This window comes from Aythya fuligula, chromosome 11, assembly GCF_009819795.1.
Source record: "Aythya fuligula isolate bAytFul2 chromosome 11, bAytFul2.pri, whole genome shotgun sequence".
Taxonomy (NCBI): domain Eukaryota; kingdom Metazoa; phylum Chordata; class Aves; order Anseriformes; family Anatidae; genus Aythya; species Aythya fuligula.
The window spans coordinates 15,716,633-15,739,883 of record NC_045569.1 but is presented as its reverse complement, the minus strand read 5'-3'; positions in this window follow the sequence as shown (position 1 = coordinate 15,739,883).

Below are 23,251 nucleotides of genomic sequence, written 5' to 3'. Positions count from 1 at the left end.
ATGCATCTGTGCCCATCTCCATCCTCAGCTCTTCCTGCTCTCCAGCATCAATCTGAGCAAACTGATCAATCTGTAAAGATGCAATACTTGCTTTCTCTCATCACAAATCAATGAGGAACAGACAGCATTTGGCAGGACTAAATATAAATACAGCCAGGGATGTCTTTAGGTACAAGCAGTTATCTAAGCAGGGACATTAAATGGTCCCCATGAAAGAGGTGCTTTACACCAGAAATGCATTTTCTCTTGCAGGTCTAAAAAGTCATCAGGCAGACAGCATAAAAATAGTTAATTCCTGATGGCCACAATTATTTATGCTTGTGAGTTTGTTTAAAAAAAAAAAAAAAAAAAAACTCAGCTGAGGACCCATGACACTGTTCTTCCTACACACCTTGAGTCCCACTTGGGTTCATGCACCATCTCCATCCTATCGCTATATTCCCTGCAAGAAGCTCCCACCAGCCTTAGTGAGGGGGCTCTGGGAAGCTCACGCCGAGCTCCGAGTGCTGTTAGGAGGGCTGTGAGAAGATGAGCCTTTCCCATGGACTTGTTGCTATTCCGTGTCTGCACCCAGCTGGAGCCCAGAGCTGGGGAGGAAAAACAGGAACCAATCTATTTATTGTTTTAACCCGTCACCTCCCAGGGAAAAAATACTGCCTGTGGTTTGAGGTGAAATTTGGGCAAAGGCTAAAGGGATGCAAAGGGGGAGGACAATGAGTGAAAAATAAGAGAGAACAAAAAAATATATTTCCAGAGTATTGCAATAAAACTATACTTTAATAACAGCAATAACTCAATTCAGTCCTATATTGATCACACTGCTGACAGGACTCCTACGCTGATGGTGTTACTGGATCTGGCCTGAATTTGTCCCTGTTCCTGTGGAAGTAGAAAAAATTGTTAGAGATGAGGAGGACAAGGGGCTGCTCTTTATTCAGAGAAACTCATTCATTAGTTCTCTCTGATGTGCTCTGCCCACAGGTCTAGAGCAGAGGAAGAAAGACTCAGTACTTTCTATGCAAAAAGGAGACCTAGTGGGATAAAAGATGCTCGATTTCTCTCATTTACCTCTCCCACACCATTTTCTAACATATTACTACTTGTTCTGAACAAACTCCTGAACTGCTGCAAGCCTAATTAATTTCCTACAAGCCCCTGAGACCTCTCAAGGCTTCAAAGAAAAATGCCTTTCAAAAAATGATCAAAAATAGCAAGGGGTACTTCCCCCATATGCAGGGCACTTATTTACAAACTGCTGTGCAATTAGAGTGCTGCCTGAGCACAGCAGGATACAAAGCAAGCATGCCATGAGCTGCATAAACTAAAAGGTCTCAGTCAGGACTCAGACTGCAGGACTGCACCTCCGATGGCAGTGCCCACTTGCCTTGTTGGCTAACCTAGCTGCCTGAGCTCCAGCAGGATAAAGGGGGTGGCCACCTTAATTATGCATTTCTGGGAGAGAGCAGGATCATAAAGAATGGGATTAGAGAGACAGAGCCATGGGTGTGCTACACAGGTGGTGGGATATGTAACCTGTCCCTCTCTACTTTCTTAATTGTGGTCTTCTCTTACCAGAAAAAGAAAAGACTTGAATGTTAGCATTTTGCTGAACAATGACAGATTGATGCATTTGGTATTTTCTCCCTAAAATCAGTTAACACCAGAAATGCAACTCAAAGTAATGCTCCAACAGCATATCTCTTGCAACCCTGCAACTGCAGGGACCTGCCGAACAATGCAGTGATTTCTGTATTGAGTGAGTGCTGTTATGCAGATAAGGCTGTCATTGAAGTGACAGTGTGGGTAGAAGAAAGTTTGAGAAGAAAAAAAAAACATCTGTCTCTCCAGCTACCAATTGTATCTGATAGAAAAGAAAAACAGGAAGAAGGATGCCAGCTGTTTGGATAGCTGTTCTCAGTTTAGTGTTTCTTCCAAGGTAAATATACTCTCCCAAAGGAAAAAGATTATAATATGGTCTGTGAAAATTTGCCTCTCAAAGCACTACATCCTGCAGCCAGGAGAGGAAGGCAAGGACAGAAAATGCTGCTTGCGAGCTACAATATATTAGGACCTGACAAGAGCGGAGACATCCCACACAGCCAGGGAAGAGTCACTGCAAGAAGAGCCAACAACAATTACTGAGGTGATGTCTCAGTCTGTAAGACAGAGGCCCAGAGAACAGCTCGGAGAGCAAGATCACTTGTATTCTGTGAGAGAGTACTCACCCTTGACTGTGTTTTAGTGCACACCACGGGACAGCTGGCAACCCACAGCTGGGCCAGGCTGGTGAAAGTCTACCAGCATTTGTGCAGCCATGCCCCTTGGCACCAGCCAGCCAGGACCAAAGGCATTTATTGCTGTGTAAGGTCAGCCCTTTCATACCACTTCAACAGACAGGCAGAATCAAAATTCTCTCCTGGCATCTATGGGCAGCAAAGGATTTAACAGGAAAATGTTAAATCCTTTTAATAAGATGAACTTTTTGGTCTGTACTTTACTAGTTTTAATGAGCCCACCTGCAAGGGTTGATTGATTTACTTGCCTGGTGCCATTAGACTCAAATTTATTATAATTAAGTTGTTAGTTAGAGAAGCCCGCCTTGCTCTCCATCACTAAGGCCACAGCTCATTATTACTAGCCTCTCACACGCCTTTCTTTCCCCATCGTTTCGCATCTAGGAATTAACGAAGGACTGGCAACACCACTCCTCTCCTCTCTCCCCCCGCACACCGTGGTTACTTTGGCAGGGCAGGGGCATGAGCGAATGGAACAGCAGGACAGAGCAAGGTTCTGGGCGAAAGCAAAGGCTCAGGGCATGAGTCACCAAACAAACCGCTTGGACCGCGGCGAGCAGAGCAAAGGCAGCCTTCCAGAGCAGCACTGCCCGCTCCTGCTCAGGGGCAGGGAGCCGAGGGGACGGTGACGATGCACAGAGCCCGGGCAGATGACTGCATGCTGGAGGAGGGAGGGAGAGGCATGCTTTTATTTACTCAATTAGTAAAACAGCTGTTTCCCACCAGCCTCATCCTTAGAATAATGAGGCATTGTGCTCTCAGTGCAATAAAGGGACCGCTCTCGCTATTACATCATGTCAGCGTGCAGCCAGGGCTGAGGAATCATCTTGAGAAGAGCCAACAACAATTGCTGAGGTGATGTCTGTAAGGCACAGACCTGGAGAAGACATTGGACAGAGTTTGCCCAAGTTTCGCAAGTTTGACCAGAGAATGAAGGACAATGAATTCAAGCCTGCTTTTGCTTCATTGTGCTCCAGGAATGCAGTCCCAGAGCTGCTATCTTCTAGGAAGCACCTGGCGCAGGTCTCAGCCACAGCCCTATGTACAGCCATGGCTCAATTACCCACAAAACTGCAGAACCCCTCCGTTTCCCCCACAGGTACAGCATATCTTTTGAAGCCAGCAGGTGCATGAGCTTATTGCTGTGCTCAGCCTGGGGATACCTTGCTCTGAAGGATATGACATCCAGATTGTAACTCCCTTGGGCATGGCACTGTATTTTTGCTGGTCTGTTTGAGCTATTCCTACCTTAGTGCAATCTTCGTCTATGATTTGATTTCTTGGGCATTACAGCAACCGAATAATAAGACTTATTGCTGTAACAATAAAATCTTATCTGCAGAGATTTAGGCACTTTCTCAACAGCTCTCAATGTGACTATGCACTTATTTTCTTTTTCTCTTCCCTCATCCCTTGGAGATAGGGACAAAGTATAAAATCTGTTCCAAACCGCGAAATAGAGCCAACCCCTGACATGCATACACACATTTCAATCCCACAACTAGATGTTCAGTAAGGCCTTACTACCACCAAAAACAAAAAGCTTTTTTCCCCCTGAAAGAAACATATTAAGGTAATATAGGCTTGTAACTGGATTTCACAGTGCCCTCCACAACCTAATAAACTTTTCTGAACTGCGAGCATGGCATTTGGTCAGGTCAGCTTGGAGGATGGGTCAAGCAAGCGCTTGCTTTGAGGAACTGCCTAGATAAGCCCTCTGAGCACACTTGGAAAGTGGATTAAGCCAAGACACAAAAGGGCATGGTTCATCCTGTGTGAGTCTGCTGGGGAAGGAGGACAGAATACATTTGAAGTAACTGTCACCAAGTCACCACAATGGATCCAGATCATACCATACAATACCTGAAGGAATCAGATCTGGCAGATCTCTGCCCACAGAGGTGAGAAGCTCAAGAAAATGAGTCCAAAACCCAGACTGAAGTCCTTCATCTGCCAGACTCCACAGTCTGACAGATGAAGTCTGGCAGACTCCACTCCTTTTTTGTTTGGGCATCCTCCTCCAAATGAATATCTTGATCCCCCATCTCCTACAATCTAGCCAGGGGGCTATACAATCATTTTTATGACCCTAATCAAGGTAATGTTTTAATAAGACACTCTTGTCCCTGATTAAGTCCACAGACATGTTTATGCACCCTTCATGAAAGGACAGAAACTATGGGAATGAGTCATGACAGGTGATGGAATGATTCAGCTATCCATATACTAGCTTTCCATGAACTCCATCACTTCTGACTATAATAAATCGCCCATATAAAAATAATGGGCTGTTAAATTCCAGGGCATCTCCCAAAGTCAGGGGGTATATTTCTAAGATGTTTTTAATCTGTTTATTGAAAATATTTAAAAATCAGAAAATGAAAAGTTCTTGCACATTTAAACCCTATACAAGGGCTAGCACTGCTATTTAATTAGATTTTAGCTTTATGGACTCTTAAGTCAGTTCCGCTCAGAGCAAGCAAAGAAATAGAGACCCACAGGAAAGCATTGCCAGTGAATGTGGACAGGCAGAGTTCATAATCAGACTTAACTATCACACGTGTTAATGGCTGGAAAAGCTATAATTATGAGTTCATTTCTGTGCTTTATGAGATGTATTTACTTGTTAATGACTATGACAAGTACGGGAATAAGTCTGGAAATGAAAACGTTTCTGCAGAGGTAATGAGGTTGACACCTCACTAGGTGTCTAGAGACTGAGTAGGCTGACAAAGTGGTAAGGACAAAGACATCAGCAAGGAGGAAGAAACATTTTAGTCAATTATGTGATGAATATTCTGGATTTCAGTGGCTTTAATGTTTTCTGGTTCAAGAGAAGACTTTGTGAGCGTACTGTAAAATTAATAGTTATAAGTAATTAAAGTTACCCTAACTGGTGGTAGACTCAATAGTCCGGGGAGTGTACTGGCCAAACCCCTCTCAGAGGGAAGGAGTCATACATTTGCCGTGGAGCAGTAAAACCTCACTCATATTTATGAGCAGTAAAAGAAAATCCAGAAAGTAATCCCATGAGAATTGTGATGGGTGGTGGTTTGAAGTCCTCATATACCACACCTGACATTTTTGCAAGCTCATTACAGTAACATCCTAGCCAAATCATAACTTTGTTGCAATAGACTGCTTATAGACATTCACTTGGTTCCCCAGATTCTCTCCCCTGTCAGAAGCCATCAAATAGAGCCACTATTTCCTTTAACAACACATTCTACCCAAGAAAAAGCAGCAAAGATCCCGGTGCACCTCTGTGTCTCCTTCAACTGACTTCTATATGCTTCACTTATCAAGTACAAAGTTTCCCCTGGGATGTGTCTGACCAATGCTTCTCAAAGTCCCTTAAAAATCCTCCAGCTTATTACAGCGAAGAGCTTAGCCTTTGCCGTTATTGTTTTGGCAAAGTCTTCCAGCTCCAGTGGTGGTTTCTACTTGAAGACAATACATACTCCTCCTCACCTTCCATTGCCATCACTACTTTTGGTCTGATTTGCAGCAGAGATTCTCTTGATTCCACTAGAAGCAGAGGCAAACATTATCTGCAGCAATGCTTTATTTCTGTTCTGTAGCACAGGCCTTGCTTCAAGCCCAAATCGTTCTCCCTTATATTTTCAAAGCACGCTTGAAATCCCTTTAATCTTACCCTGTTCAGAAATGAAGTCCACAATGTCATTCCATGTCTGAAAAGCAGCCTCACCAAAAGAGCTCACGTTATTCTCCCTCAGCACATGTTATTGAATTATGCTTTCAGAAAGTTGCTGTATTGATCTCTCCACTGATAAAAGAAGGCATTTTTAAAGACATTTTTTACTGCTGATGTGAGTGCACAATAAGCAGAATAGGATAAAAAACACTTTCTTCCCCACTAGCAGACAAAGGGAATCCCTTGACTACTCCCACAATGGAGAAAAGCAGATACTAATGTAAAACCAATGCATTAATCACATTTGATTAAGTAAACAGTGATTTTGGTACTGTGGTGGCCACATGCCATTTATAATATAGTCTATTTGTGCTGGTTAAATGAAAGCTAAGTTGTGCTAAAAAAGCAGCTCTAGCACCTAAATCAAATGCAACCCTTATCCACACCCAGGGGGTTTCTCTGCCCACAGACACGCTCATCCTTTCCTTCCTCCAGTCTTTCCACTCTCACCTCCACACCTGTGGCCCCAAGACACCCAGCAGAAAAACAACTTCCAGTTCACACTCAGCACCATGACTCAGAGCCACAACACATCCTATTTGTCTGTCCAGCTTCCCACACTGGTGTCCAGGCTGCTACGTGCAGCCTGCTTCCACGTGTTTCAGATCCAGAGCAATGCCAAGACTCCAGTCTGCTGAGGTCAGCACGAATTCTCTTGACTTGGGGTCTCCCAGCCCCAAGCAGTGGAGCTGAGAAAAGAAGCCAAGTTACAAGAACACTGACCAACACAGAACCTTCTCTTCTCCCATAGTCAGATATCAGTCTTTCAAATGACTCACCCACACTCAGCTTATTTCACCACTAACCCATCTTCTCCCTAGGTGGACAGTTGGACCAGATGGTCTTTTCCAACCTTAACGATTCTGTGATTCTGTTCTAATCCATATCGATACTATCAGTTCCATGCTATCACTTAAAAGATGGTAATCTTACTATTCAAAGCCTAAAGGAGTTGTAGCTAAAGATGCTTGCATTTTCCTATAAAAATTTGGGACCTGCAGAATAGACTTCTCTTACAGCAAGAAATGGAGTTATGAGTGCTCCAATGACAAATTCACTTCCTCTTGAAATAACCTCTCTGAATACCTAACACTCTAGTTTCATCTTCAGCAAAAGAGGTAAAGTACTACTGTTCTAAACCAAGAAGCAATTTGTGGTCACTGTACTCATGTAGGTCATTATAGAGTAAAGAACGATGAATCAGGAATCCATCTTTAATATACAGACAGCAGAAGTCACGAAAAGCTTACTTCCAGAACCTGGAGGACTGTGTTCAGATATGTTGGTCTTGATTACTTCCACAACAGAGAAGGAAGGCCACACTGACAAAGTAGCATGGTACCTTAGAGCTAACAAAACACTTGGACTTTGAAAAAGGTTGAGGAGAAAAACAATTATATAAATAACCCTACTGGGGAAAGAGAAAAAGCTAACCCTGTTTCAACATCTTTGATAGAAAATTTCAGCCTCCCTGATTTTCCACCCTAAATCACGGTTTTCAAGCAATTTTTCATGTACATTCACAGTTAAAAAGCTTTAAGATAAATGGCAAGACTTCTATCAAGCTTTTCTTCAGCTCCCCCCCCCCCCCCCCCCAACTCCCCTCCTCCTGTTTTTACCCTGCTAGCATCGCCCTGGGAAAGAAGCTCTGATATCAGACTGAGAGAAAGTCAATAGCTGACAGCAAGGAAATAATCTGAGCCATTGATCATCACTTCAGGCTTCAAATTCAATACAAACCAAAGGGGAGATGCACGCTTATACACATACAAAGGAAGTGAATATATTAACTCCTGGTGTGCTACAAAGAATAGGAATTGCTAATGTGGTTAATAAGCACAAGAAACACTGAAAAAGATGCACCCAGAGAATGCAGAACTTACATGTTAAGTCGCTGAAAATATTTTTTAAAAGGCAGTCATAGAACAAGATATTCATCTATGAGGATGAGATTCTCAAAGGCATTTAAGCTCTTAATTTCTATTTAGGTATCTAAATTCCTGTGGCAATGAACAAGAATGATGCATCTAAATACTCAGAATTAGCTTATTTCATGCCCACCGAAGGGTAAAAGCAGCGTTCATTTCTGACTGGTGCTTGTCTCCTGAACTGAAGTTTCTCAAATTCCTTACCAATTAACATTTAAGAAAAATAAGAAAAGTTCCACTGTGCAAAAAAGATGTTAGTTGCACATTCAAGCTCATTAAGGAAGCCCTGACCCTTAGCAACAGATTTTTCCTGAAAAACAAGACAACGTGACTTGTTTGAAGATATTCTCCATTCTATCGGTCATCCTTTACAGGTCTATTTTGCATTTTCATATCTAATCCACTAACAATGAGGCCTTTATTTTACATGAATTACATTTTTCTGTTGATATTTATATAAAATATTAAGAGGCCATCAGAATCCACTGAGAATATTCATTATATGAAGTATTCTTTGTAATTAATTCACAGAGAATCCTAAAAATAAAATCTCAAAGATATATTATGATCAGGCAATATCCTCCAACAGTGAAGATGAGTAGCGTTTTTTCTGACAAGAGTAAACCAATGTTGACAACATAACACTCCACAAGTGCACTCATTTACTGAGCAATAATATATAATTACTAAAACAATACAAAATATATAGAAATGACATCCAATATCCTAATACATACCAACCAGTTATCAGACACTAACCCATAAACCCATAACCCATATGTAAAGTATGGATTCTGTCCATTCTTTAAAAGTTTTTTTTTATATATACATATATACAAAAATGTCAGTCCAAGCATTTTTAACAGCATACAGAAGAACAGATAATTATACCTTAATCCGGTGCTGAAGTTATTACTTGTATTTAATACAATAAAAAAAAAAGTCATGTTTTAATTGGCACACAGAATGGGTAATGACTCTTATCAACAATTAATACTAATGGCTTAATTTATAAAATACACCATGAAGATACTCCTGAAGCTAATTCTTCTATTAATTTGGACCATAACCAAGTGCACACCAAGTTAATCCCTGAGGAGCATATCTGGAAACACCCAGGGATTTAGGTAAACAGTTATGATACACATTAAGTCTTTGTCAGAGAAAAAGGCCTCTCCTGCAGGACTCCCTAGTTCTTCCTCTGTTAGACTACATAAAAAGCTCTAAGAAAAAGCATGCCCTATTTCTGCAACAGTATTTACATAAGTAATCATCCACATTCTGACTGAAGTCAAATGAGAACTGCATGTCGGGTAAATATTTTGCCCTTGAAAGGGAGGCTGCTGGCAGCATTGAAGGAATTGTCCAGAGCAAGCAGCGAGCAACTCAAAATCCTTCAGAGCCCTTCCAAGGGCTCCGAGGATGCAGACATGCAAACCACATGCAGTCAAGTGAGGCTCTCGCATTTACTCAGCACCAAGTCAAAGTCATGGCAGGCCCCATCCCAGGGAGGAAGCCTGCAACACTTGGGATCAAGTCCTTCACGGAGGTTGAGCACACAGATGTGCTGCTCTCTTCCCTCCTCAGCCCCAGATTCCTGCCTCCAGGACAGGCTCCAGGGTGTGCACGTTTCCAAATAAATCTGGATGCAGGCCTAGCCCTTTCTCTTGGAACAGACATTCAATTAAATCCCACTTTCCAAAATGATCTGTGCATGTGTCTGTGTAACTGCCTCACCTGTGCTGCAAATAACACCTGAAATTTAAAAAGATCATGAGTGATATTCTTGGCAGCATTAATCATACCACTTTATTGACATCAACTTGTATTATACTGATCTACACCATCTGGTCCCAAATCTAATTTGCTTTTCACTGTCTACTTGCCAGCAGTTTACTTTCAATATATTTCTGAGCTGGTGGAATGAGAAAAGGCTGCTCTGCTTCATTTTTAATTTGTACTCCGGCCGCCTCCTGTCAGCTTCACTTCTGCAAATCCTGCCTAGCATGAAGTTGTATTTCTGATGCAATCAAGACTTATTCCTCTCAGTTAAAAGAAACAACACTAAAAAGAAGTAACTCTATGTTTCCACAGACCAGACCTACTGTTACAAAGAAAGGGATAATGTAGGGATAATGTCCCAAAGGTCCAGCATGAGACGTAATTTCCATCCCCTGATCTTGGCAGCTATACATTGTGTTTAACTTTGACCCAGCACGCTGGCTTCCGTGTGCAAGACAGATGTTATCTGATGCAACCCCTGACACCAATGCTATCTGCCTGTCAAACCTTACAGAACAGTTTGGGTATCCAGGGATTCACTGAACGTCCAATAAAGTCACCTCTGAAGTGGTCTCCAGCCTCAGGAGTCCATGCACACAAGTCCCTCTCCGATTATCTGGGCATTTCCCATTTCAAGCCTGAATCCAGCATTAGTTACTGGAGTCCCAAATTAATGCCTCTGTCAGTTAACCAGCTTGCCTGAAATTCTGTTATTTTCTGTTGAATGCAACAGTTTACGAAACTGTTTTTCTGAAATACTAATGTTCCTTACTTCTAAAGTACTGGGGTTAGGTCCTTTTATGCATACTTGAAGAGACTGCAGGGCAGCTAAAAATATATTCAGAAACTGAATTTGTCAACATTTCTTTATGTGAAAAAATGTAACACATCTAGACTTAGCAATTCTAAAATCCATAAATAGAAATAAACCTGTTTTTCAAGGCTAATTCAGCCACCTCCTTATGAATCCTCATCTTTTTGCTACGGTTGTGTGAGCTAAAAAATTTATGATCCTCAGCGCATTCCAGCTCTACTTCTGCAGGACTTTATTAGCTCCTTTGTCAGCTGAGTCCTTCCTGTCAAAAGGAGCTCATATTTCAAGAGTTTAAGCAAACTGGACCATTCTGATTAAAATAAGGTAAGGAACAAGCATGGGAGCAACATGCAAGGGGCTCTGCAGCAAGTAGCTGGGGACAGCAACCTCTAGCTCAGACTCCAAAAGAACAAATGTAGAAAATGGGTATTTTGGTGGGGTTACTTAAAGTATGATTCACCTCCTGGTTACATGAATCATCTCCCAGTTTCAGTCTTCTGCTTGCCTGGGACCATTTCCAGTTCACCACATCCAACCAAGCCAAACTCTGACCCTACCACTTCATCCTCCCTGCAAGAGCCTGCTTAAACAAGGAGCCAGCCTCATAACCCCAGATATGTTGTACAGTGATTTGTCTCTGCAATAGTTTTAACAATAGAAGGGCTTAACTGAGCATGTAAATGCTTTCCAAGGATTAAGACACCAGGATCAGTACTCTGGGTCCCCCATTCAGCTCTAAGCACCTCTGTACACTTTACTATAGCCTGGACATTGTTGCATGCAGAGACTGAAAGCATGGCTTGCACTTTTCCCAACACAGCAAATGGGTAGGGCTGACTGGGTAGTAGAGGGCATGCCCACACTACCCTTAAGACACATCCATTTTCAGGACCAGGAAGGTATGTTAAACATAGTCCAATAACCACAAGTCTCCTACCCACTGAGGTGGTGTTGTGCAGGGAAGACAAGCACAAAGCAGCCTCCTCTAAATGCAAATCCTGCTCTAAAAAAGCAGGAGGTGAAGTTGGTGGCTATGAAATCCTGTCTACAAGAGATCCTCTCCCTCCAAAAAGCACTTGAAGACTATCTAAGCTCAGGCATCCAGTCATAACAGCACAAATAGGCTCTTTGGCCTGTATGTCACCTGCCTAGCTACAAATATCACCTTTTTCTTTAACCCAGTTCCAGGGAAATAAAAAACCAACTGAATAAGCATATCCTACAGTGGTAGGACCTGATAAGTAGAATCTTTGCCTTTAGTTTCCTTTCAACCCAATTACTCATGTGCCAGCTAAATTAATTCCTAATCTTTGGACCATCCACTGAAAGAGCATTACCAAATAAACTCTGACCCTATTACACAGCCCCCCCAGGGAAGTTTCTGACAACTTTTTTAGAACCATTTTTGTATTGCTTTTAGCATAAGTTTAGAGACCAAAATGAAGCCCTTCCAGGAATGTGTGATATATACTGCTGTGATTTGGGGTGAAAACGAGCTTTTGAACTGCTTTTCTTCACAAGGCTTGTCAGAAAGAGAAAGGAAAAGAAAACATTCCCTTGGAAATCAAAAAACAACACTGAGTAGCAATGAAGTGAAATTGCCCTATCAATTTTTATTGGCCAAGTGGAATCAGGGGTGCTTTGAACAAGCATATAGCTACTATCACATAAAGCAAAGTTAAGTTAAAATTCAGTTCACCTGAATAATTACAGCCTGATTAATTCTGACCTCCATCCAGCAAGGTACTCAAACAGCTGAGCAATCTCATTACCCTCTCCAGCAGTACACGGAAAAATTGACTTTAGGTGAGCATGTGTTACTAGACCTTGTTGAAAAGTGAGGGCTTTACAAATAAAAGCTTGTAGGTCATCCATCCATCTTCCCAGGCTCTCAGTCTAGTGAATATATGGGTATCCATGTATCTCTGTGCTCAACTATTGCCTTTCTAGTCAAGCAGAATAGACACCCCTATGCCTGCATGAGGGGGGGAAAAACAGAATGAATAAAGAACATGTGGCTGAAAAGGTCTCAACTACTCAAGGGGTTTCTCCAGCAGCAAGGAAGATCTATGGTCTTTATATTCCTCTCCTAGAGGCAAGATTTCATTTTTAGATTAAAAACTTCAACACCCACTTGCTCTATGTGAACAGCAAGTTCTCTCCTGTGGCTAGAATTGATAGGATGCCATATGCTATAAAAGGTTAACACCAGTGCTATTGTAATCCTTGGCCACAACTTTCATTTCCTTAATTTGCTGACACCGAGTAATGTAGGGCTGTGCTGTATGAGAGAATACTAAGCAATCTGAGTTACAAATTTTCTCTGAATGTCCAAGCTGACCTTTGAAGCATTCAATAAAAACACCATTTAAAGAGGGGGAAAATTGCTAACATGGAAATGGAATTACAGGAACAGGACCAAATTCATTCCTTTGACTTGGTATCTACTCGTGTTTGATGTCAGCTATATAATTATATATCACAGTTGACTGAAAAATATTTTGCTCTATGTTAAAAGCAGGCCACATAAATGGTTTATTAACTGGAAAGAAGTTGACAGTGTTCAAGTGTTTGGGGGTAGGTACAACCACAGCGCTTCATTATGATCTGAGCATCTTCCCTCTCAGAGGGCTGATTTCTCATTTAAGGCTGTTTTACATTACTCTGGGAACTGTGAGGGCCATTTTTATTTACATCTACTCCAGGATGCCATTTGTTGCTAGGAGTGAAATGTAGCTTTCGCATACGTGACAATCTGGCCTGTGCCAGAGGAAAATTTTCAAGAGGAGCTGCTAGCATAAATGAGAATTGCTCCCGTCAGCCTCACAGCCTGTCTTCACAAGAGTAGAGCAGCAGAGGCTTCCAAGCTATGGATTAAACACATCACATAAGAGGTAGGCATGGCTATTAATATTCTACCGAGGGTCCAGAGCAGACAACATTTGACATGGGTACGCTTCCTCTGAATTCCTGTCAATTAGTGGTGCTGCTTCAAGTACAAGGCATGCATGAAAAAGGGAAGATAGAAAAGTCAGTTTGTGGTGGCCCCTGCAACAGTTGTAAAAATGAAGTGGAGCCTTCTTTGTCACATCAGGCAAGAAGGAGCAGGTGTAATCCCACTACAGATAACACAGGAAGGAGGCAAGTGATGTTAATTCTGGGGGGGAAAGTTGAGATCATGCCAGTTTCTGTGCAAGCAAAACAGGTTGCAGGCTCCCTCAGAATGAGCAGAAATTCAGGATGCTGTAGGATTAACCTTGTGATAGGGAAAGCCACCCACTGGGAGCAAACAGGTTGAGAGCTCATACCCCAGTCACTTCAGTTGAGAAGGGAAAGGCTGAATTTAATCTGATTTTGCTGACAAACTGGTTCTCTATCAAAAAGAAAACTAGAAATGGAAAGCAACACTTTAGACACCAAATCAGAAACAGGACAGTGGATTCCCTGATCCAATGCAGCAGTTAATAGTTGTGCTCAGTCCCCCGTGCAGAGAGGGTCAACTGCATAGCCAAAAGTATCTGTATTGGCAAAATCTGTTCTCTTGGCTAGTCAATCCTAGTGCTTGTCAATCAGGCATCCCTACTGGATCAGGGGTTATAACATACATCTAGTGTTTAGATATTTTCCCCACATCCAGCCTGCAGAAAATACAGAAAACTTCTGAGATGCTCACAGACATGTTTTGTACAACTCAAACCCCACACACTCGGATGAGATGCTGTGCACAGACAGCTCCCCCAAATCCTCACAACCCCACAGCGACATACAGCAAGACTGCTCTTAAAAGCGCTGCCATAATACTCAACTGCACCACAACTTGCTGTAGCAAGTCCGGGTTTTTATGGTCCAATGGTAGTTAATTTTCTAAAGGTCAAATTTTACATGTTTATTTTGACTGGTGTCCTGCCCAACACAAAGACACAGCTATATTAATAGCTTACAAATTAAATGCTCGTTCTAGGAAACCATACACAGTTTCACTCTACTTCACCCAAGGAGTGACATTTCATCCCAGAAAAGGCCAGGGCAGCGTCCCAGCACAGAACATCTGGTTGGCAGCACAATGGAGCACAGCACCTGTGAACACGCTCAGTGTTTGCTTTGCAACTATTTGTCCCCCATCCGCGTAAAATATATGTTTTCAGGCTGTTAAAGTTCATTCCTTGCCAGGGGAGTCTGGTGTGATAATGCAGCCTGTTTGTCTTGGAAAGCCCCTGTTTCTGGACCATGCGCACTTAAGCCAACATTTCTGGAAGGTGAAAGTAGGAAGAGAAGGTTTTCTTCCCTCTTTATTTTTTTCTTTTCCTAGTCTTTACAGCTTTTTAGACATTCTGCAGAGAGTCTAATGGGATAAGACTGAGCCAAACAGCACAGTTTAAAAAAATAGCAGAGATGGATTGCAGCAGGGGCCGTGGTTTAAAATCTATCATCCAGAGGCTAAGGAAGTACAAACAAACTAATAAAACCAGAAAATTATGAAATCCTGGCCTAAACACCAAGCAAAACTTCTTAATTTAGGACTCTCCTAATGGCTAAAGCCGCCACCAAGTTGGCTCCCAGGGACAATCCCTTCTCCTGCCAGATCCTTCCTTTGGAAGAGAGAAACCTCAGGATCTCAGCCAGCCTAAGGTGTTAGTGGGGGAAGGAGGTTTCAGGAGGAATAAGGCTGGGGGAAAGCAAAAGTCCTGTAAAAAGCCCTGCCAGAAGGGAGGTGCAGGATTATAGCTGAAAGTTCAAGATACATTGGGTAGGCTTCAGCCTCTGCTGGCCAAGCTCTCCACCAGCACATACAGCCTGCAAAAAATACAACAGAACTGACCAGTGCAAAGTCTGCTCAGGGGTGTGAGCAGAGGGGCTTCCAGAGGTGCAGACTTGGCTAACACCAGTGTGTCACAGGCTGGAAGGCAGAGGATACACAAGGTGGGACACAGGGGACGGACTGGCAGACTCTGTCCCTGCTCCACTGCTGGCAGCTCCTGGCCACATCCCTTCACGGTCACAGCAGCCAAAGGCAAGCCTCAAACAGCTCTTCCTTGGCTTTATTTTCCAAGTAGCATTTCCTTAAATGAAGAAATAAAACTGCTCCACACACTTTTTAAAAAACGCATTTTGATTTCACCTGAGAAAAGATGGTATCACCTCTTTTATCCTCCTCATAGTGAGTATACCTGTATCTGACATCTTCCCAATGTGTCATTCTCAGACTGGCACACTGTCTGATGGGCCATTTTTCCTCTTACACTCCTCTTTTGATTAACTCCAGGAGTAGCACAATTTCCTTTCTGACAGCCCATTATAAAGTCATTCTCCCTTTCAGCAGTAAGGTTTTTTTCTCCCATTTTACAGCACAGGAAGGACGTTTCCTTCTGTAGCTTTTATTTCTTCGTAACCTGCCTCCAACCCAGTCTCACATCCTCTCTCTTTACCTCCTCAAAAAGGAAAAAAAAATCAAAAATTTATTATCAAGGAAATTAAAACTAACCACTCTGAGCACAAACTGAAGTGACCTGCACACTAGAGGGAAATTCACAGATTCCATTACTTTCAGGAGAAGATTTGTTTATGCAGGCTAGATTCAATTCAGATGTTCACCTTCTGGGTTCTCTCACTTGCCCTGATGATGTCTTTAACAAGAGTTAAGGATAACTATTGCCATTTTCAGTCTGCATAGTTTGGCAGCCTGCAGATTGTATCTATCAGGTGACGCACTACATGAGAAATCAAACCTTAAACTTACTTGCACCTCTAGGCCTATCCTAATTCAAAACTAACTAGTTTATGGAAGATAACTGTGCTTCTGAGACTACACCTGGCCTTCTCCTTTTCTATTTCATAGGTTCTCATTTACCTCATCCCCTCAACCCAACAGAAATCCTACAGACATATCTGAATGTTTCCTCACATATACATGAACATCAGGCAGCATGGAGGGTGCACCGAGCCTGCTCCCATCTGTAACTCAAAGCCTCCATCCTATCATCACAGTCTGTGGCAAGGCATTGTCTCTGCTCTGTGTTGGGAGTGCAAAACCCTCTATATGTATGGACAATGAAGTGGATTCCCAAGTGAATGCTTACTTTGTTTGCCAAGTGTCACTTGAAGTTAGATTCATACTGCAATTTGCAAAGACCACACATCTCACAAGGCTGTCTTCAGCACTACTCTAAATAATTGTAGATAAAACAAGGCATGGTCAGCGCAAAGTGCAAAATGAGTTGTGACATCCATTTTCTATTAAAAATAGCAGTCATTGAAATGTGTTTAGCTCCACTGAAGTATTCTGGGTTGGCAGCCATCAGGAGAGAGGCAGCAGGAGCAACAAAAGCTCTTAGTCATTTCCTACCTCCTTTCTAGCTTTAAGCCTGCCTTGACAGACCACATTATAAAAAAGACCTAGAAGATCCATTTGATGCTCAGTCCTTGGACATCCCACACAGACTGCTGGCCAGAGTGTCCATTAAAGAGAACAAGGACAGAAGAATTGCCCTTTTAGCCTCCTTTGTAACCTTTCTTTGTCTTGCATCTATTATCTTTTATTCTTCTCATCCCCTTCATCCTCAAGAGGCAGGAGGAACTGACTCTTCAATTTCCAGCTCCTTCCTGAGCATATCTGCCATTTGTCAAGCCCAGGCATTAAAGCGTAGCACTCTATTGTCTGGCTCTAGTGAGCACAGTTTGGAGGCCTTACGTGAAAGGTAAGTACATTTGTGCATAATAATCATTTTTCGTAGCCAGACAGACATCATAATTGATTAACATAAATCAGATATTAATTATACAGACAGATTTCCCCAAACTACTGGCTGAAAGATAGATGAACAGTAGAAAATAGTTATATCCGTAACAGAAGTGAGTTAATGTGCATTTCCTTCTTTTAACGTTTCAGATATGAAATGTGCAGTTACAGGTCAAAATCAATTTTGAACTGTCCTCAACTTGGTTTTCTCTCATTGGGAAGTTGGGGGTTTCTCACTGCTTCTTCCTTGTATCATGAGAAAAATAAAAAGCCCTGCTCACCCCAGGACTTCACACATTACAATACATACACAGAACAAACTGACTACCTGCTGCACAGCACATGATCCAAAAAAATCAGAGTAAAAGAAAGCAATTGTCATTACAGTATTTTGCATAAAATGCAGTCTGGAGATGTAACAAGGAGCATAAATTTAAGAGGATCCACTCTCTCTGGTTCCATTTTGGTGAATTAACTATTTTAACTATTGAATCATGGCATAAAGTATGCCACAGAATGGAAAATCACCAGCTAAGTGGGTAAAGAAAAATAGACTTATATACAGTTCCAAATACTATGATAAATATTTAGATTAGTAACTATAGTGTTATAGCATAGTAAGAGCACGTATTTCAGGCTAGTGTAAATGCATACATCTCCTCACTGCAGTGCTATTTTCAGATCCTTAAGCAGCTGGACTCCATAGGTATGTCATGAAAAATGCCTAGGTGGGGGTTTTGGCAGTCAGTGTGGGCAGATTTGAGTTTTAAAATTCCCCCAACCTGTATTATTTCTACTTGTGATTTTTAGTTTTCAGTTTCTGAGCCAGAATAAGACCAGCCAAACATTTGAATGTAAACTCCTCAAGATGCCTTGCCTGTTATTTTCCAGTGAGGTGTAGAAAATAATAAACTGCTGTTTCTACTGGAGCCATACGGAGAGAGAAAGCTTTCATATCCCAGGCCTCAGGCAAAGCCACCAGACTAAACTGGAATTATTAACAAAATCCCTGGGCTAAAAGACAAGATGGAGCAAGAAGATCAGAGGCCTTAATGTTCACTTCAATTTACCTAGTCTAAGGTCAGAATTTATTTCCCCTGCCATGTCAGAATCTTAGGAACCACTTTGGCACTGCTGGGACAAACAGCTTTTTGAGGTCTCCGGGGCTGCAGGAGGCACTCACGTAAGTGAATTCATCTTCCAGAACAACTTTATTGATCTTAATAGGCTTTAGTGCAGAGGACAGATAGGAAGGGATTCATGACCAGCACATATGGTGTTAGGGAATCTCTGTTAAAAAGATTCATTTAGGAGAAGAAAGGATGGCAAATGGCATACATATGATTTCCATACGTGACACATGGGTTGAGGATGGAAAATAAATCTTCTGTTTGTACTTGGTATTTCCAAAGGAGTGATTCTGTTTATTCCTTAGGTCCATACTTTCCAGGTGATGAATACACACTGTAGGGTCTCCATCTTGACTGTCCCAAACTGAAACACTTAGAGGTCGCCAATGTCTCACAACAGCATTGGAGGCCGTTTCTTTTAGCTGGGAAAGAAATCATGTGCATGTCCCTGGCCTTCTCATCCCTACTTCCTACTCTTCCAGTCTCCACCTTCTGCTCTTAATGGGGACATGGAAAACCCTGTGATAATAGACCCTAGAAGGGTCTATTTTCTGATTCTCACCCACCCAAAGAGTGAAGCACTGAATAGGAAATTCACATTTCTTCATTTTCCAGCAGATAAAACAGGCCAAGTAGTGAAATAATACCAAACCATTCATTTGAACAGGAGGGAACGCTGATATTTGCAGAGATCCTTCAGCCCACTCCTATCACAATCCTCCTAAACCATCTGCCACGTTCCCTCCTGCTAAAAGGGCAGTTGCTAATCTATTTATGCAGGGCTGACAATGAAGGCAACCAGACCATGCTCAGAGAGAAAACAGCAACCAGCTCCTGGGCTCAAAGGCCCAATATGGCATGTTGGATGCTGTTGGAAGGCATCTGCAGCGTTGGTGGTATTTACAGAGCTGCTGAGTGTTGATGGCTGGCTTCCTCTGAAAACAAGCCAACCATCATGGGCATCTGCTATTAATGAGCAAGCTGAATATTCTAGCAGGGCTCTTGTCAGGCTCAACAGCACACACAGTTTATTCTCACTGCAGCCTCAGAGTGGTTACTGGATGCTGAGAGGCCCTACAGAGCTGAGGGTGCCCACAGAAAAGGGGAAAGAAAGCAAATATAAGGCTCTATGCCCTGTGCTCTGCCTCTTCAGGCAGGTACCTACATCTGTCTGTGCTCTATTTGTAAGGTCTGGATGACACTGTTTCAGAGAGATGGAATGAAGTCACCAGGACCTGCAAGTTTAATGAGCTCTGACAGCAGGTGCTAAGTGATATAAAGCACCTTATTCTGCAACTGTCTTGAATACAGTACGTTTAATCCTACACCTTGACATGTTAGTATAAAGGAATGTAACACCACAGACCAGGAAAGTACACTATGGGTACCTCTGGCTGCCCACCAAGCAAAGTGAACTGCAGCAGGCAGCTGGGAAGAATAGGACTTCCAGGGATGGGAACATGAAGAATAATTTCTGCACAAGGTGATCAGTTGGTCCCTCTGGTCACAGGGGTTGGTGGTACGGTGCTGATGTTACTGACACCCAGTCAACACAATGTGCATAATCATATGTGCAAAGCCATTTTCAAAGAGAAATTACTATATGATGTGCTGCGTGGAAACAAGAAGGAACAAATATAGACTCTCAAGCTTCCTTTGAGGACAACAGAACTGTTAACCAGTTGTACAAACACTTGATTCCAAGGGTGGTTTTTTTTCTGCCTTAAAAGCCTGAATTTCACAAAAGTTGGACTCGTAACTCAGCAGTCCAAGCACACACTTGCACACTGGACTCACACAGTAATTGCAACAAAGCAAGGAAGTTGCACACCAGCCAGCAGTTCTGCAGCTAGCCTCCACGCTGCAAACCCACATTTGCACACCTCATGCGTTTGGCATGAAGCTGGATTTTTAAGAAAGCAGACTAACATTTCAGACTCCTCCCAAGAAACTGGGAAAATAAGCAAGTTAAAGAAAACAGTGGTGAATGATTATTTTTGCAGGTGTGAAGAAAACATTACACAGAAGAAACCCCTTCGTGATGAATAAACCCCAGGCTAATAGAGAGGGAAGCAAAAGGAGGCTCACTACAGTGATGAAAACTTCCCTGCAGCTCCAGGAAAGGGATTCGAGTCACTTAAGAGGAAGTTCTCCCCAAAATTCTCAGACTGCTCAGGTAGTTCTGTTCAACACTTCTAATGCTTCCAAGTCCAACCTCAGGAGGAATTTAACAAAACAGGCGTTATTTGAGGAATTAAATAAAAAGGAGAAAAAGCACTGACTGAGATTACCAGAGACCTCTAGAACAAAGTTTGAAGTGAACAGAACACCCCAATTCCTGCTTACTGAAAGTTACTTTCAGAAGATCTATATAGGGATCATTACCAGTAAAGAATTAAAGACTAAAAAACACCTAGAGTATTCTATAAATGCTTACTCCACTCAGTGATGTAGAGTATTTTCAGATTCCTGGGTAAGGAAATATGAAGTAGGTTCATTTGTACCCTAAGGCCAGCAGAGGTACCCTGGTTCTTAGATAAACGTCGCTGAAAGTTACTAGAATTTCTGCGGCCACGCATCTGAGTTGCTTTCAGCCCCATTTTCAGGACTTCTGCTTCAACACCTCCTCAGAATTCACTTTGGGCTGAAGTCTTTGAATGTTTCGCCAAACATGTGGGAAACAAGTGACTGCAGTTAAAACGTGAGCCCAGCACTGCTTACACTAGCACTGCAGCTAGGAATGACGAATGGGAAGAGACTGTTGTCTTTGTCTGAAGCCATTCAGCCTTTCCAATTGACAAAGAGGGTCCGGGGAGGGGAAAAAAATAAACTCAGCCTTTATGAAACGTGTTTGAGTGTCCAGATTACATCTAAAGCCAGTCTCACTTGCACTTCCCATCGTGCATTACTGAAACATCCCCAGCTTTATGAGGTATCGACATTTCAGCTCGTTAGTATTATTTACCACTGCAAAGTCAGCAAAGGCTTTAACACTGGCTCAAACCACAGAATATAAATAAGCAACCAGCTGGTCGTCTTAAGGGCTGGGTGGAGTCCTTTCCTTTTCATCCCCAGCACCTCTCCCTATCCACAGCTTCTGTGAACAGGGGAAAGGAGTGCTTGGGATGGGTTGAAGAGTAGGGATTTATGCAACAGGCACTCATAATGGGGAACAATTCTACTAATCTCTCCCTTTGTCCTGCTGATCCTCAAACAAAAGCACCAGGAACCAGAGGCTCCTCATACTTACAGGGAAAAATCCCTTTTCTTTTTTAAATCAAGACAATCCTGACTTGTCATGGCCCTTTTTTTCCCTCCCCCCATCGCAGCCTTTTCACAAACTCAACCTTGTGGCTAACCAGAACCAGTCAAGCAATTACACTTCAAATGTCTCTTGAAATCCATGTCCCTAGTAACCCAATAGCTCCCACTACTGACCTTCTCAAAAGGAAATTGATGTACTCGTGCTTACCCAAGGAAGTATATTACACAGAAGAGGCAATGAGTCATTTTATCCCACTTCTTGTTCTGTTCCCCCCCCCCCCCCTCTGAAGCCAATTTTATAATATGCAATTAATACCAGTGGATACTAGGTATCCACTACCACCTTTCTGCACCCAAAGTGTTCTAGTAGGCAATGCGTATAAAGTATATAATCTTAATATCACCAGTGACACTCTTAGCCTACAGCATACTTCACCATGTGGTTCCAACCTCTAGTTGTAATGCTACAGTTGTCTCAAAAATTAACTATCTGGTATCATTACTCTTGGACACGAGCATTTGTCTAAACACTGATTTTTATCCCATTTTCTGAATTTGGACTTAATCCGTTTGATCTTCACAGGGCTCTGTGGAAGAATTTAATATATAGCAAGCTGTTTGTGGAACAATATACCAGACCAAAGGTTTGACAGATTTGGGCTTAGAGAGGTAAACTACTTTCCAGTGATCAGAGTTACACTACATTTACACTGTAAAAATAAGGATCAAACTGTCCATGAAAATCAAAATATAAACAAATAACATCTGTAATTCACTAGCTGTATCAAGGACACTTGCTAGAAAAAAATCTTAGAAAATTGTTCATCTCATGTCAGGTTCTTTCTTATCAGAGGACCAGAAGGTAATTAGAATTTTTCCAGCAGCCAAGGGAAACATTAGATTTTTCTCTTTTAGCTTCTAAAAATCAATATTCTTCCACTGATGCTGGAGCTGTTCCACCGTGACATGTACCATAGTCAGCCAACATGTCAACAAATGCAACACAGCAGCTGCTAACATAATTTTATCTGTTATCTTTTCCTTCAAGAAATCTCGGTCTGTCTTTGTTTGCCCATCTGCTTTAAAGCCTTAATTAACACCTGCCCACAAGAACATCCCAAATGTTGTTCATTTGCTGGGCTCCTAAATGAAGACCTGCCTGGAATCTGAAGGAAAAGTTTCATTTTTATCCTGCTGCTACACATTTAACCCTACCACCATCTCTAGCCCACACGCAGTAGAAGTGAAATATCATGAAAAGTACCTATAAATGCGGTCAACAAAAAATATGGAACACGTCTATCACCCTACACAGATTTCATCTCCAACAAGGTTGCTTCCACAACAGCAAATAAAACAGGGCTAGTATTTCAGCTAGCGTGGGAGACAGCATGGGTCTTGACACAAATTTCTGCATCTGAGAGGATGAATAGAGAATGATCCCAGAACAGCTCTATCAGCTGGTTGCAGCTGTGCAAAGGAAGATTTTATCTAGTCCAGTCTTCACTGTACTCCCCTCAGCTGTGCTTGTTTATCTGGGCTCCATTCAGGAACAAGGAGTCAGGTTCTCACCACATTAACTAGTGCA